Raw genomic sequence first — 15,903 nt, 5'->3', positions numbered from 1 at the left:
CGCTATGAATTTTCAAAGCAGGAGAATATTCTCTTTTAAAATAGATTTTGCAGCGCCTGATAAAAATAATAACAATAAAATGCATTAGAGAGACACATTTAAAGAATTTTAGGGCATGCTACTCCTATAAGCAAAGTATTCTTTGTAAGAATGTTCCATTCTGTGCATACAACAGGCTGTGGGACTGGAGCAGAGGCACAGCCCTGAGTCAAAATGCTGGAAATAATTATCATTTCCAAGTAGGTAATATACTCACCTGTAGAAACAAATATTTATTTGTAAATGTGGTTTGTGGTGTGACAGCTATAAAACAGGCTTTAGGAGTTTGCCTAATGCTAATTTATAATACATTATGCTAAATACAATAAAAGTGCATTTACATGACAGTAAGCAACAAACCTGTAAAAGCAAGGAAGTGTGCAGTTAGCTTAAAAATGTTCAGTTGAGGTGGCACAGTATTTAAGTGAAATATATGATGGACTTCTGTTTTAATTGCATGTTTCCTTGGATTTCTCACTCCATGTCAACAGCTTTAATTGCATTTTAAAGCAAGTTTGGGGATGTGAATCTTTTACATCCCAAAGTAAAATATAATGCAAAACTTCAGCATCATTAAAAGAGAAAAGAAAGAAAGGGAGCTGCTAGTAGGCCCTCAGCAGCTGGAATAATCTCCCACGGGGAGAGGTGGAAACCTTATTCCATGAGTCATTTAATACCGAATAAACAAAGCACTGGAGAATAAATTGTAAGGCATGATTTTTTTTATTGTTCATTGACAGAGGGAGGGCTATTAGACTTCATGGAGCTTTTCCGTTTAAAAAATTCTTTAGTAGTAGAAAGTGTGGACAATGTTAGAGGTACAGTTTATTTCTCATTGTCGCTTTGGCCCTTACTGTCCTTGCAATAAAGGCACGAGTAACTTTAGCCCCTGCACACTATGAAGCATGCAAGATCAGGTCCTCAAGGGCTGCTGAAATTCAGGATCCTCTTAGGCAGTGGCCCTCACTTGAAGTAGTTCCATAGTGGCTTAATTACAGTTCCATAAAAGGTTTTGCACACCCAACTATCCCAGCTCCTGCCATTAAATGCTTTGCTTTAGTGACAACGCTCTGAGGAAGGCAGCTGAGTAAGCTGTGTATGTGGCATGGCGTGATCTCGGTCCCCAGTGGAATCCAGGACAGATAGAAGGCAACAAATAACCCCCTTGCATTGCACAGAGCCTGTCTGTAATCAAACATAATTATGGAATCACTACCAGTCAGAGCTGTTACAGTCTTGCCTGTAATCAAGAACAACATTATTGCAACATTTATTACTCTCAAAAGTACTCTGAGATTTATGGATCCTTGGAAAGAAAAGCGTTGTTTGGCAAATCTACCCATAAGCATTATTTGGCCATAAAGAGAGTTCTTTCTCTGAGAAATCAGAGCAGTTCCAATGAAGCACATCTACTGGATAATTTCTTCAGATTCTTTTTAGCCCTAAATGAAACAAAGCACACACATTACTTGAAGAAATTCAAACTTCTACATGCCAGCCAAGTAGATGTAGCCAGGCATTATTTCCATGATGCTTGAGATACAATGTAACCACTGCTGTTGGAGAGAGGGCCTTCCAATAAACAGTGGGAATCAGTGCCATCATGTAGAAACCAAACTCTTTGACGTTATTGCTCAGTTATTATACACCCCTGATGAAAGGTCTCAAGGGGAAGACCTTCCCCTATAGTACTGAGTTATGGCTTAGGCTCTACCAATAAACAGGAATGTTAAACAGAAAATGTTTAGGGAAAAATGATGATATGTGACATAACTCAGAAGGAGTCTAGAAAAAGGGAGTAATAAGTACAGTTGATCATGCAAGGGTAGAAGAAGCAGTATCTTTTAATTTTGGAAAGAAAAGCAAAAAATAATTTTTTAATGACTTCTTAGCCCACAAGGAGACAGAAGAAAGCTGTATGTTCAGAAGTGGGTGTTGGTGGGAAAGCAATGGGTGAAGAAAAAACTTGTTACCTTGAAAATGTTACCTCTGAAGGTTTTGAAACCATTAATAAAACCACCTCAAAGCTCCCCAAGGAAACCGTGTTTTCTTCTCCAAGTTGCAAAGGTGATGATCTGTAGAGTTGATCTGGAGGGCACAGGAGCTGATGCAGACACCTCCCCATACCAAGCCTCTGAGGTTAGGAGTCAGCTCCTCTGTTTGTGTGTGTGGTGACAGTTCTGCCAAATACTTTTCAGATACAGCAGCTTTATCAGTGAGAAGGATCTGGGCTGCCCTGCAAAGATAATCCTCCCAGTGGTGTGTCAGCCTCAAAGAAGGGTGTGATTATCATTCCAAAGGAGTGTAATGTGAACCTGTGCCTCCCATTCAGCCAAGTGAAGGCTAGATCAAGGAGGCTTCTGCTCTTTGCTCACTCTTGCTTTTGTTTCTTCTCTTTATTTCCTTTTTTTTTTTTCTTCCAGCAAACAATTTATCTTCATATTAACTTCTTTCATCATGTACATTTAAGATGTCCTAAGAGTGAGCCGGATGTCGTAAGCAAAGTGGTGCTTAGAAATGGATCTCCTGCTAGACCATCAGCAGAGTACTAGGTGGATGAGTTTCTCATCTTGGGATGCTTGGAAATTTTCTGGCTCTGATTAGCATTTTACAAAGATAGGGTTTCTCTGCAAACAGTCTGGTGGAGTCTTTCAGGGTACTTTCAGCTCTCCTAGGCCTGCTGTTTCAACATTTTGCTACCAGCTCCAGCCTGGACCACACAAAGCTCCTGATGTAAGGGTGACTCACCCCTTTGAGTGAACAGGTCTTAGAGATGGATGTTGTCTTTTGTGTCACTTCAACAAAAAGGTCTTCATGCAGTGAAATCAGGTGTCTGATATCCCAGGTCTCCTGAACTCATGCATGTTTGTTGTTGGTTTGGTTGTTTGTTTGTTTGTTTTCCACAGGAAGGACAAGAAAATCAAACAGCAGATGGGAGAATGGCCATCCTCTAACCATATTGAGTGGTGCTTATTCATGGGTCATAACCCAAAGCCAAATTGTTTGTGTTTGTCTGGTTCTAGTTCTGATCTTGCAGCAATGGTTGAGTTCAGCCTGAAATTTAATGCACAAAAAAATACAGAAAAGTAAGGCTGACAAAACTCAAGATTAAACAAATGCATGACAACAGCAAGTGAGTTTGATCTTTAAAACCAGAAATTTTTCTGTACCAAACTGCCTTCCCTCAGTGCAGTCTGCATAAAGGAAGGAGCAGAGGCAGCTGCAACCACCCCAGCTTCAGAGATGGAGCTCCCAGTAGTCAGTCTGTAAGAAAACACCTGGCAGGCCTTAACGAACATTATTTTCTAGAATGTTCCCAGAGCTCTGTTGGCAGGGAAATATTCATGACTTGTAAGGGAGAACATAAAGAGGCAGTTCTCCAACAGCACATGGTTTGACTTATAAAAGCTTTCCTTACGGGCAGAATTAATTATATATCATAAAGATCTGTTATATATTCTGTTTATACAATTATAAAGCATTATGGTTAATTAGTTGTGGTACAGACTCCTGAAGCAGAATCTGGTTAGAGAATAAACAAAACGCTCAGTCAGCTGTGACCGTGGTTAGCAACTCACACTTTCATATCAGCTTTCACACTTAACTCTCTTGAAGTGATTTATAAGTTATGCAATCCAGTGGGCTTGACCTTTGTGTATTTGGTAATTTTTTGGTTTATATAAAATTAGAATATGCTGATCAGAAATGGTCTGAGATTCTCACACCTTTAAGAAATTAATTTCAAAATATTTGCTAACCAACTTTATTTCAACTGTTTTCTTACCTATTAGTTACTTGTGATGCTGTTATGTCTGGCATTGCATATACACAGAAAATAAATATTTCTTCATCCCCTTTTTCTGCCCTGGTATGGACAATTCTGATTGGCAGCAATGGGAATCCCTATCTACATCACTATCCTAAAACTAGGGGTTAAATCTTGATTGTGAAAAGATATTGATAGAAGTATTTGTTTGAAAACACACAAAGATTTGCTTTCAATCTACATTTTTACAGTATTTCAATGCTTTGAAGTAAGTTGACAATATTAGTGTATCAAACCATCTGACATAGTCAAACTTAATTACTTTTTTGCCATCATGTAATTTAGCACTGGGTCTTATTGTTGTGCATGTGCCACTACAGGTGTCTGGGCCAAGTGCTTTCTGAAATCTTATCAGTGTCATGTGAGTAGAGCGAAAAAATTAAGTTAGTATTATTTGTCATGTCATGGGATATTGTACTTGTTACTGTGCATGCCCAAAAAGAACTTTTTAAAACAAAAAAAACCCTTGCAATATTTATAAGAGAAACTGAAGAAAAAAACCCTTAAGATAGGAGCAAGAGAGGAACAGTATGTATTTAGTGTAGTCTAGATATTTAGGCTGTAAAATGTAGTGCACGGTATTTTTTAAAATCTACAAATAAATGAAAACAGGCACTCCCCACTGAAAATGCCACAGCCTGGTATCAATTCTGTTTCCTGAATGCATCATGAAAGTAGTGGGATTTGAGATAACTTTGAAGGAAGGCTTCATAGTCTTTTTTAAACTCTATTTTTTCTAGAAGAAAGCTTGAAATACATATATGAAAGAACTTGCGAGAGACAAAAGATGTAAGGGCAACTGAAAATGGCATTATCAGCCTGGAACAACAAACTGCACAGTAAGATAAGAGATAAGATTACAGGTGAGTGCCCAATGGATACTCCTAACTTCTATTCAAGAAGGCACTGAAGGGAAATGAGTGCCAGGAAAGGATACAGAGAGAAGCTGATAAAATCAGAGAGAAAATTCATGGAGGTTATCTTTACTTCAGTGTTTTAGGCTCAAGGGGAAATCAGACATGGGTAATGAAAAGTAGAGAAGTTGCATTCTAGATATGACAGTTGCATTGACAAAACTGGAAGAAATCACCTAGAAAAACCCACAAGTAGAATACTAAGAGGTAAAAAGAGCCTGGTGAGGTATCTGTTGAAATTCAGGATGGACATCTCCCACAGCTGAAAGAAAGGTTAAGGAAAACAAGAAAAGAAAAAAAAAAAAACCTCTTTTCAATGGTGAGTCAAGAGAGGACAATATTTCTGAGCCCCAGCATGAGCAATAACATCACAGGCTGTGGAGGTGGAAGGAGTCCTGAGATCTGATCACATCACTAATGGTGACCTCAAAAGAGCTGAGTAGGGTGTATGCAGCTGAAATTAAAGACAACTTGGGAAAAGGTGAAGTTGTCAGAAAGCCATCTGGGGTCATAATTTCAGGCAATGAATTATTTTATTTTAAAACTTATGGACAGGAGAAAAATTCAGCAGAAATATGAGAGGAAAATTAGGTCAAATGTAGGATTTAGTAAAATATGGAGACATATCATTCAAATATCATTCTTTGTATACTGGGATATTTGTGAAGAGTTACAACAAACAACAAACAAGGAATGAAACCCTACAAGTAGAAAATTACAAGATTACTGGTAAAGAAGGAGGGGTAAAATGAAAATCTGATAAGAATTGCCAGGAAAAGGGTTGGGAATGAGAAAGTGGGAGAGTGAATGAAAGGAGAAAGAACATGGTTTTGTTAATTAGATCTTCTCTTGAAAAAGAAAGAACTGATAACATGGATGAGAGGAGGTAGAGGTGTGTGAAGCTGATTTCAGGATAGCATTATTTAAATTAGATGTTTGTATTTATAAATTAAACATACTTTTAGGTTTTAAACATGGAGAAGCTATTACATAATTTGAATCAGTATGACAGATATGTAAAACTTTCTTGTGTAATTTGAATCAATGTGACAGATATGTAAAAATTTTAAAACTGTTTCCAGTCTCATGTCCAAAGTGTAAATAAGACTCAGATCCTTGCAGAGTGACAAAAAATTCAAATATTATCTTGAATTTGTGTAGGAACTGATTACATTTCAAGCAACTTTCAGAGAGCTAGTTTTTGTATTCTGCCACTCAGGAAATATGTGTCTGTGTAGATTAAAACAAGATGACATTTTCAAAATTATTTCTCCCTATCAATAGTAATAATTGAATTTGCACAAAGAGATTTTGAAAATAAAATCAGAAAATCCTATTCCTGTGCTTTATGCAAGTGGAAGCCCACTTTTGCTATTAGTGTTTTTGCCAACTCCCAGGCATTTGTTTCCCCGTTCCCTCAATAGTCCTGTGGATAAACAGCCCATAACTGCTGTTTAAATGTCATTTTCTGCTTATAATTCTTACATTACTATAATTTAAGCTTCATGCTGCCTAATTTTAGCAGTGACATGATCAAACACATGGAGTTTGGAAGATTTAGAAGCTTGCCTTATCTATCCAATAGTCTGAAAATCTGGAACATATCATCCTGTGGAAGTTTAAGTTCCCAGATAAATCAGCTTTCCTTCTCTCAAGCAGCAAGCTTTCCAAGGAAGAATTCTTGCTCACAAATTCCCCTCAAACAGTTCATTACATTTCCATTTCTTTATTTAGTTGCTATTTGCCATATATACAAGCTAGCCATGCTAAACAACACTAAAAATATCCCACTTTATTATATGCAAATAAGGAATGTTAATTGGCATCAGTGTCATAGAAACACTCAAGAACATAAATAGCTGTACAGGAGGGACTTTGCCACCATGTAAAAGTAGCTATAAAGTTTATGAGAGCAAAGATCCCAAGGGCTGAGCTTTTGCAATAGTAATGTGTTTAGGAAGGGTAATACATACATGGGTGGGATCACTTTGGTCCTTTGATGCAGGCATTGGATTCCATGCATGGAATGGACATTGCTGTGACATCTGAGCACCACATTAATACACACCTCTCACCTTTAAGTGTTTACTTTAGGCAGGTAGGCTTTTACCATGTGTGCATTGGCTTTGAGTGTGCCCACAGTCCAGCTCCATCTCCCTGAGGATGGCTTAGTGTTTGGAAAATGCCTGCTTTGCCCAGAGCCAGCAGAGCCCTTGGCGGCCCAGCTCTATCCCCAGCTCGCGTGGGCTCCCGGAGCCTCTGGCACGCAGCTTGGCAGCCACAGAAGCAAAAATAACTTTGCTTCCCTCCCACCGCCTTTCCACCCCAGTGCAGGGGGAAGGAAAGGATATTTAATGCTGAAACTACAGAGAGTTCAGGTAATAATAGCATTTAGGAATAAATTATGAAGATATGCATATTTCAGGCAGTTCCAACCTGCCCCTAAATTACAGCCTGTAGTGCATCACTCCCCTACACACTTGGTAGAAAAGTGCTGGGCTGAGCCTACATAAAACTAAAATTTAACACGTTCAAAAGCAGCATAAATTAAAAGTACAGAAAAAGCTGTTATAAGACATTTAGCTTTATCTTGAAACCACCATTTTCTTTCAAGATGTGTAGCATACTCACAAGCATGCAGCAGCAGCTCCAATAAACATCATCCTCCAACATTCCAGTGTTTATGGGTGTGCCTTAATTAAAAGTATTCTGCCAAAGAAGGAAACTTGACCCTTTAGGAGAAAAATATTGATTGTATAAGGACACTATTACAAATTCATACAGATTCAGAAGAGAAAAGAACTTGCTTATTGTATCTACATGACAGGCTTTAAAAAAAAAAAAAGTTAGTAGATGTGCCAAATTTTGTAATGTATCAGTATATAAGTCTTTGGAAAGAGAAATCTTGATTTCAACCTACTGCTGTCCTATAAATAAAAATAATATTACTTCAAATGTCTGGTGTAGTCCATGTCTGATTTGAGAAACAAATATCTACAAGAAATTAATTGGATAATGAGAGTTGGAATTATGAGTTAATTTTTGTACCCACGTATCTTGCGTTCTTCCTCAGTTACTGAGTGTGTGACATACATAAAGAAAATGTGTAACTGTTCACACCAGTGAAACATGCTAATGGACTTTCTATGAGATGCTTTTTCATGTTTTCCCAAATCAATCCTAAATGGTTCAAACTATATATGATTTCTTAGAAGATGTCTATTTATAGTGGTACTGGTATGTTTACTCTGGAAAGACAAGGAAGTCCCAAGGAAGTCCCACAAGAGCAATTCTGGCCTTTTGAAGGTTTATTTTTGAGTATACTTATTGCTGATAGTAAGTACTTTAATAGTTGTCCCACTGCCTTTTTACTTTTTTTTCTGAACAGGTATTTCCTGTCTCTCAAACAGTATATTGAGATTATTTTGCACATTTTGTGCAAGACAAATACTGCTCAACACACAGTGGGCTGGCATGGATTATTCCCATTAATGGGAACACAGTGTTTGCTGTACCTTAAAGTCATCTCTCTCTTCATTGGTCTTTTTACAATCACACCTACAGGATCAGAGAGAGCTTTATCATGGTCCCTTCCTTGCCTTGGAAAAAATCCTTCAAAGGTCCACCCACCTGGCCTCACTCCTATACTACCTGTCCTGGAACAATGTTTCAGTCTTTAAATAAAACACTTTGCATGCAATTATTTGCTTAAAACGTTCATGACATATGCGGGTTGGCACACGTGGATCCACAGCTGCAAGACAAGGTTAGACCTCACTGCACAGAAACTATCAAGGCTGATTTCAGAGGAGTGTTGCAAGAGGCAAAACTTTCCTTTTCCAGTGTAGGAAAATCAGAACAAAATTCTTCTTTGCCATGGGGCATACTCCATAATACTTGTTAATATTGAGATGGCCTTTTCCTAATTATTTTCTGGATGAAGCTTTGTCTCATTTTCACAATTAACTCTCAAATAAGTTGGATACATCATAAATACAGAATCTACACATTGTAAGTGAAAAGATAATTTATGATACTGCCTGAATAACGCAGTGGAACTGCAGGATCAACCTGCTCCATGGATTTTGGGAAATACATTGCTGACATGAAATTCAAGCACAGCAGAGCCCTTTGCACAGCACATAAGTGCTGTGGTCCAGCTCACGGCTCCACCATTGCCCAGCATTCCTGGAGGACAAGAACAGGGAGCAATGCCTGGGCTTCTCTCTCCCTGCTGAAGGACAGGGCTCCCCCTCACCAACCAAAGAATGGTCTGGGCTGGAATGCAAGGACACACCACAATAGAAAGGGCCATTTCTGGAAAGAGTAGGGAATCAGAAAGTATTCTTCCAACCAGCACAGCTCACCCAGCTGATTCCTTTTGCAATGGAAATGAATCTAAAAATTCTTTCTTACCTCTCTGGCAGCAGCCTTTACCCTGATAAGAGCAGCTGCATGTCATCTTTTATCAAGAGAGTGGTTGCTAGCCAGAAGACCTGTGTTGCTTCTTTCTGGTTTTAACTTTTAATTTTCACCTGCAGTGGAGAGATAAAACGAATTCCAGTTTAGCTTGACAATCCTGCCTGCGCAGGTGTGCTGTAAGAATACCACTGTGGTGTTCAGCTGGGTAAATGTTTTAGATGACTACAGTAATTACCAAAAGTACTGGGTTTAGTTTCCCCCCACTTTAATCTGCATCAGATTTGCCAAATAGTTTCAGCTGTCTTTTTTACCTAGATAAATAAAGCTGGAGGAGGAAACAAAAGGATTTGTGCTTCCTTTGATGCAATACTTGGCACTTGAATAATGCAGAACCTGGGAGATGTATGGCCAAAACCTTCTTCTTCATAAGATTATTTGAATTGAACTTTTTAATTTCCTAAATTAGTCCTTTAATTACCATGTTATATTCCTTCCTGAGGTGAGGTCCCCAGTCCCTGTTCCTGATACTGGTGTGTTTTGTGCATGTGAGTAAACATCAGGGTGGAGCAGCACCTCTAAGGGCAGCGCACAGGTCAGGGGAGGAGCAGCTCAAGGTCACCACCCTGAAGGTGTCCAGCTGCACCCTCCTCTGCCCTCCTCAGACTGGGAAGGGAGGCAAGAGCCAGTGACTCTCCTTCTCTGCCATCATTCTTTCCATCCATTTGGCAGTGGGGAAAAAAAAAATTATGAGGACCAGAAGTAAGGAGTTTGTGTCTTAGGGATGGGCTCTGACTGACCTAATATTTATTATGCATTTTGTATAGAGGGAGGATTAGTTATATTAGAGGAAGAGTTATAGCAGGAGAGACTGAGTGAGAGTCAGCTCCAAAGATCCTGGTCCTTGAGGCTGAAGGATCTCTCCAAATTTAACCCAGTTTCTCACATCTCAGTGAGTGAAGCAGCATAACCATGCAGGTGTTCAGCGGGGGGTACTCCCACCTCCAAATTTCTGTGATCTGAGTGCTTTGATTCCTCTTGTTCTAGTTACTTCTGAATAAAAGAAGCTATTTCCTGTCAAAAGTAACAACTTATCTGAATTGGGACTTCTGCAGTTTTTCTATTCCTCGTAAAAAAAAGAAAAAATATTTGGGGTCAGTCTAAACAAAATGCCCCCTAATTGAGAGTAATTAATTTGCACTCTCGGGTTAGTACAGAAGAAACCCTAGGATACAAAAGTATACCTAGATGATTTCTCTCTCTCTTAGTACCAGCTGTGTCAGTCAAGTTAGGCCATCTGTAACATCCTTGTAACCTACAATTTCTAAATTCCCATCCAGCTACACCTATGCCACTCCTTTGTTTCCAGTAGCATTAAATGGGATTAAGTGAAGGAGGAATTAAGCTTCCAAAGTTAATTAAAACATTGTTGATGATGACCAGGAAGGCATACTTTGCAGCTGTAGGTGGAGAGATATAAGTGCTCAACCTGGGGCAGTTGTGCCCTGGCTTTAAAGGTGTTGATCTATGAAAGAAAAATGCCTCTGGTTTCTTGTGGCAGTGTGAGCTAAACACAGAGTGAAGTGTAGCTGCTTCAGCCTCTCCCACAGGCTCCCATCCTCTCTTTCCTCTGGAGGCTCCATCTCCTCAGTCTGGTGCTGTTACATCTTTAATAAGATCAATAATTTTCTCGACTTCAGCAGCTTCATGAATTCTGATTAAGCTCCAGGACAGCGGCCATGTATTAAGAAAAATATGTGAGAAGAAGACTTTAGTGTCTCAGTCCATGAAGCATGATAGTTTCTTCTTTAGGCAAACTGATATTGATTTGATTTGGGGTTTTCTCTGTAAATAAAGTGCTAGCACACAGTGCACTCAGTGTTCGACTCCTCTTCCCTGCAGACCAATTCTTTCTGTGGAAGACTTAACGTTAATTGTTCCATGACTACTAATGTGTTTAATTAAGGCTCACGTGTTCAAGTCTTTGGTGAGAAAATTAGACATGCTTACAAGAATTAATATAGTAAGAAATCACAAAGGTGCAGTCAGGAACAAAAAATGGGAATGGTCTCTAGCACTGCCTTTCAACAAAGCACCGGTGTGTGAGATTCTGCACGTCATTAAAATTCAATTAAGTATTTGGGGGGAAAAAAAGCCTAGCACTGACAGGATACATCATCTGACCACAGGAAGCTGTGCTGACAAAAATTCATAAAGTGGAAATTGGAAACCCTTACTCTGAAGCTTTCCTGGATTAACAGTTTAATGTCCAACTATGTAATACATAATTTATGAGAATTCTCTAATGTGATCTAGCCTTGCATATTTTGCAATTTATTATTCTTATTTAGGAAGGAGGGGAGACAAAATGAGTCTTTCTGATTTCTGGAGCCATTTTTAATAATTTTTCATATATACATCTTGTGGTAATTTTCCAAAGACTGACTTTTTGCAAACCCCACTTTTCAGTTCTCACTTGTGGGTTCATTTCAGCTTGATTCGTGGCCACTGTTTTCCTTTTGAAGATGGAATTTTTTGGGGAATTAGACATCTGGGGCAGGGAATGATGCAATTACACAGAAACGTAGATAGAAGTATATTGTTGCTTCACTGTTTTTTATGGAAGTGTCATTCTGGAATGACTCCTGTTGTCAACTTTTGAGACTTTCTGTAGCCAGAAACAGCCACAAATCCTCTTTCCATATGCTGAATTACTTGTTTTCTATAGTCTTTTATACACTTTGTGTTCCAAAAGTGGATCTTTTTATTGCTTATGGTCCTTCCGTGGCTACAGTAGTGCCTAAGCATCTTGGTTTAACAACTTTATGGCTCTTGTGTATTTAAATGCTTTCATTTCTGCTACTTTTTCTGAAATACATTATATGAAAGAACATTCTTTGTAAATCCCGTTTTTGTTTTTTAATATCTACTCCTAGTTGTAAGTATCCACTCCACTAGGAGCCTTGAGAGATACGACACATGCCAAAAATACCATATTTGGGAGTAAACTTACAGTGGAAAAAGAATAAAAAAATCATTAACATGCTTTATTTGGGAAGGAATCTTAAAAGTGCCTTTTAATAAAAAGACAGAGAGGAGAGTGGCCAGAGAGTATTAAAATATTGACTAGGCTAACAGGCAGTATCTTACTGTTTAAAAAAATATGCAGGAATGCAAGGAGAAGGAGCAGTTGGTGAGCCCATGGAAAAGGTGACCATGTCCTTCAGAGCAGTTGCCTCTGCAGCTAGATTGGAAAGCAGATATCCACAGCCTTGGGGAATAGCTTGTAGCAGGATAAATATTCCACAAAGATGAAGCTAGGGGAAATTGAATTCAGAAATAGGGAAACTAAAAGTAAATGGAAAAGAACCCGATAAGGAAAAGTCAAAGAATAATCAGTGTGTGGAAACTAATAGAGGTTTTTTCTTCCAAGTTATTTCAATCAAGAGGCAAAACTTCCTCCACTAATTTCTATTTGCATTTTAAAGTAGTTACTCAAGATATCTAGAAGAGGATTAAGCTGCTTCTGGTTGGTTCAAAGGTGACATAGAAGGGTATTAAAAACAAGTTTGTTAAAAAAGTAAACTTCACCAAAATTTGCTTTAATGTTTTCCACACTGTTGCTCCAAGAACTGTCTGCGATTACTGGAAGTAAAAAATAGAGGTAGAGGTGTGGAAAACTCCATTTTAGGGTACTTATGTGTAGGATATTTTCATACTTTATATTTTTCATAATAATGACAACAATAACACTCTGGTTGGTTGTCTGGGTCTTTCAAACAGCAAGAAGAAAAAAAAATGTTTAAAAACTTGACTGTACAAGGCTGAGTACTTACCACTAATTTAAGGTGACATTATAAGAGAGTGACTCTTGAGCTGGTGGTGTTCTCACAGATCCCACTATGACAAGTGGAAAGTTCTAGAAAAGTCTATAACAACACCATGGACAAAGATCAGGATCTGAGTCTGACCAGCACACCATGAACTTCAGTGCACTCTCACTTGCAAGAACCTGGCTTATGGTGTTTGAGTACAACATTGCTTTTTTCTCACCAAGTCCTCATGTAAAGATAAAACAGCTTTGCCACTTATGCCAATGTGTAAAATAAAGGAAATTGCCCTCTTTGTCCTTTAGAATGATTCCCACATTTCCAGCCCTCTCTGGCTCATGCTGCTTTACACATGCAACTGGAGGATCCCAGTAACCATGGAGATTAGGGATCAATAACATAATACTATTTGTTTATAAATTATCCATAGCCCAAATATCTTTTATAAAAGGGAAATAGGCAAGTGAGATCCAGGCAGCATGCTCAGCTTTTTGTTATTTTCTAAAATCAAATGTGATTATACTTTCTGTGGGTGACTACCTTCCCGTTAATAATGTTATTTTCAAATTGTTCCATACAGTATGGATTAGGGGAGGTGACTGTTTACAGCAGAAATACAAAGCCCCTCAATATAGAAGGCATATAAATACAGGAGTCGTATAAAGCTGCATATATCAATATAGAAGTCCAAAAAGTTACATCTGAAGGCTGTATAGAGAAAATGTCTTCTTCTTTGGACCAAAACCCTTAGTAGGTACTACGAGGCTGGGTTACATCTCATGATGTTATCAGGGAAAAAGTTATAAAAGCACATGTGTCATACACAAAACACAATTCACATTCCTAATTACTTTTTCAGTTAAAATATTCCCATCACAAAGCTCCCAAATGGTGGCAGTCATAATTAGAAGGTTATCTCAGATAGTGATGGTGAAGAACCTGGAGGAGGTTTTAAAACTTTATAGTTGCTTTGCCTATTGGATAGCTAAGATATTTTCCAACTAAATATTGTTTCTTCCTCCTTGCTTTTAAAGAAGCAACTAATCAGTTTACTGAGAATATTTTCCACTGGAAAGTCAATGATCATCAAAATCTAAACTCTTCACATGCTTTACTATTCTGGCAACTTTTAACTTGTAGGGGAAAGAGTAGTTTGTCATTAAAAATAACTATAAATGTTTTGTTGTTTTCAAAATTACTTTGCCAAAAAATAATATTAAAAGGGGAAAAAACATGTCACATTATTTTACAGTTTTAAGTAATGTAAACCCAGCAGTGACATATTTTATGTTTCACTCCATGTTGAGTTTGTTTCTATTCGGAATAGCAATTTTAAAAAATTGTCAAAAAATGCAACATTCGTCTCCACAACATTTACATTTACATTTGAATAAAAGGCAAAGTATGGAGAAAAAAGAGCAATAATTTGTTACAGTGTTTCATTATATCCAGGAAATGAAATAAGGTAGGAAACTAGAGAATATTCTTGAATGAAATTATTGTTATCTGATCTGCATCGAGAAGCTAAGAGGATAACTGATTTTATGGCAAATCCCACTTTTGTAGCAATTACATAATTATTATGTAATTGCCATGATAAATCCCTAGTTTATGATTTCACAAGAACAACTTCAGCATCTCCTGAGCTCGAGTCTGAGCTTGCTGAGCTCTCACAGTGAAGTCCTAAGGTTTAGACAGAAGGGATGAGTACATGTCAGCATTTCAGCTTGGGACTTTGGCTCCAGCAAATTCCAACTTACCATGTTTCCATTTCAATCCAAAGTCATCTCAGGGCAGGAAAGCTGGTTTCCCTTTGGGTGGAACTAAACCAGGATATGTGATGGGGAATCCAGAGGACATTCAGCCCGTAGGGCAAGAGCAACAGCAGTCTAAACTAGAAATATGTGTGAGAGTGGGTGTTAAGCCTTCAGCCTTGGGATTTTTACTCTGTAGATCCATTCCCCTTGGGCAGCATTACTTGCTGTAATATTGACATGGCTAGTGAGAAACATTACTACTCTAAATAATAACAAAGTGTCATCTTAAACTGACCTCTATTTAGGAGGATGGACAGGGCTCCAAATTTTCTGAAAACCTCCCATCCTCCAAAGGTGCGGCCCTCCTGCATGAATTTCAAAGCCAGCAATTCCATTACTTGCTGCTCCCACCGCATCCTTGCTCTGCCCGTTAAGGAACTGCCCCTACACCCTGTCCACCCAGAGACAGCCCCCAGTGAGCAGCAAGTTGATGTGAAGCTTGCTCTGCTGCTGTCCAGGTGCCCAAAGGCATTGGTCCCGGTGGGATGGGACAATTGCCAAGCACCTCCAGCCCAGGAGTGGCACCTCCACCTCACCTGGAGATTGCTCTGGGCTGCCTGAGGCATGGAGGGAGCTGCAGGGCTGCTGTGGTGAACCCAAGCGTGCAGAACTTGTTTGCCCATGCCATCCGGCTTACTTCATCCTTCACACTGAGCAACACCTGGAAACATTTGTTCTCTAATGGTATTTGGCTATAAACAGACTGTACTCAAATGATCTTACTTGGGTTGTTTTTCTTAAAACCTTCATTTTTTTATAACCAGTTATATAAAGGTGGAATACATATCCTTCTGTTTAAATAGAGGAGGAAGGTGAGGATTTAACCCTGAGGATGAGGAGCCCCTCATGAAAGCCATGAGACTGCCACTGAGTTACTGCCAACTTTAGGAAGGGATGCTCTGGGATGTAGGAAGCTGTGTGCCAAGGCCTGGACCTCTGATGGTTCAGGTGGGGATCTGACAAAATGCAGAACTTCTCCTCTAGCTGCACACACTCCTTCCAAATGAAGGCAAAGTAGGGGAAAAAACAGCAGATGCCACGGCCTCGTCTTGATGTGC

General features: G+C 38.8%; 1 long non-coding RNA gene across 2 annotated transcripts; it reads right to left on the bottom strand.

Annotated features, from left to right (window-relative positions):
- Nucleotides 1-751: 751 nt before the first annotated feature.
- On the bottom strand, nt 752-14,441 carry LOC102073224 (uncharacterized). Of its 2 annotated transcripts, XR_012579345.1 has the most exons (4): nt 9,196-14,441; nt 7,411-7,511; nt 2,013-3,093; nt 752-1,481 (listed from the first exon to the last, which is right to left on the bottom strand). It is a non-coding gene; the product is annotated as an uncharacterized LOC102073224 (long non-coding RNA). The 2 variants fall into 2 exon arrangements; XR_003382412.2 differs by having other exon boundaries at nt 752-3,093.
- Between the last annotated feature and the right edge of the window lie 1,462 nt (nt 14,442-15,903).

Source organism: Zonotrichia albicollis, chromosome 1 (assembly GCF_047830755.1).
Source record: "Zonotrichia albicollis isolate bZonAlb1 chromosome 1, bZonAlb1.hap1, whole genome shotgun sequence".
Lineage (NCBI taxonomy): Eukaryota > Metazoa > Chordata > Aves > Passeriformes > Passerellidae > Zonotrichia > Zonotrichia albicollis.
Note: the sequence above shows the minus strand (reverse complement) of the source record. Positions and strands in the feature narration are given on the sequence as shown.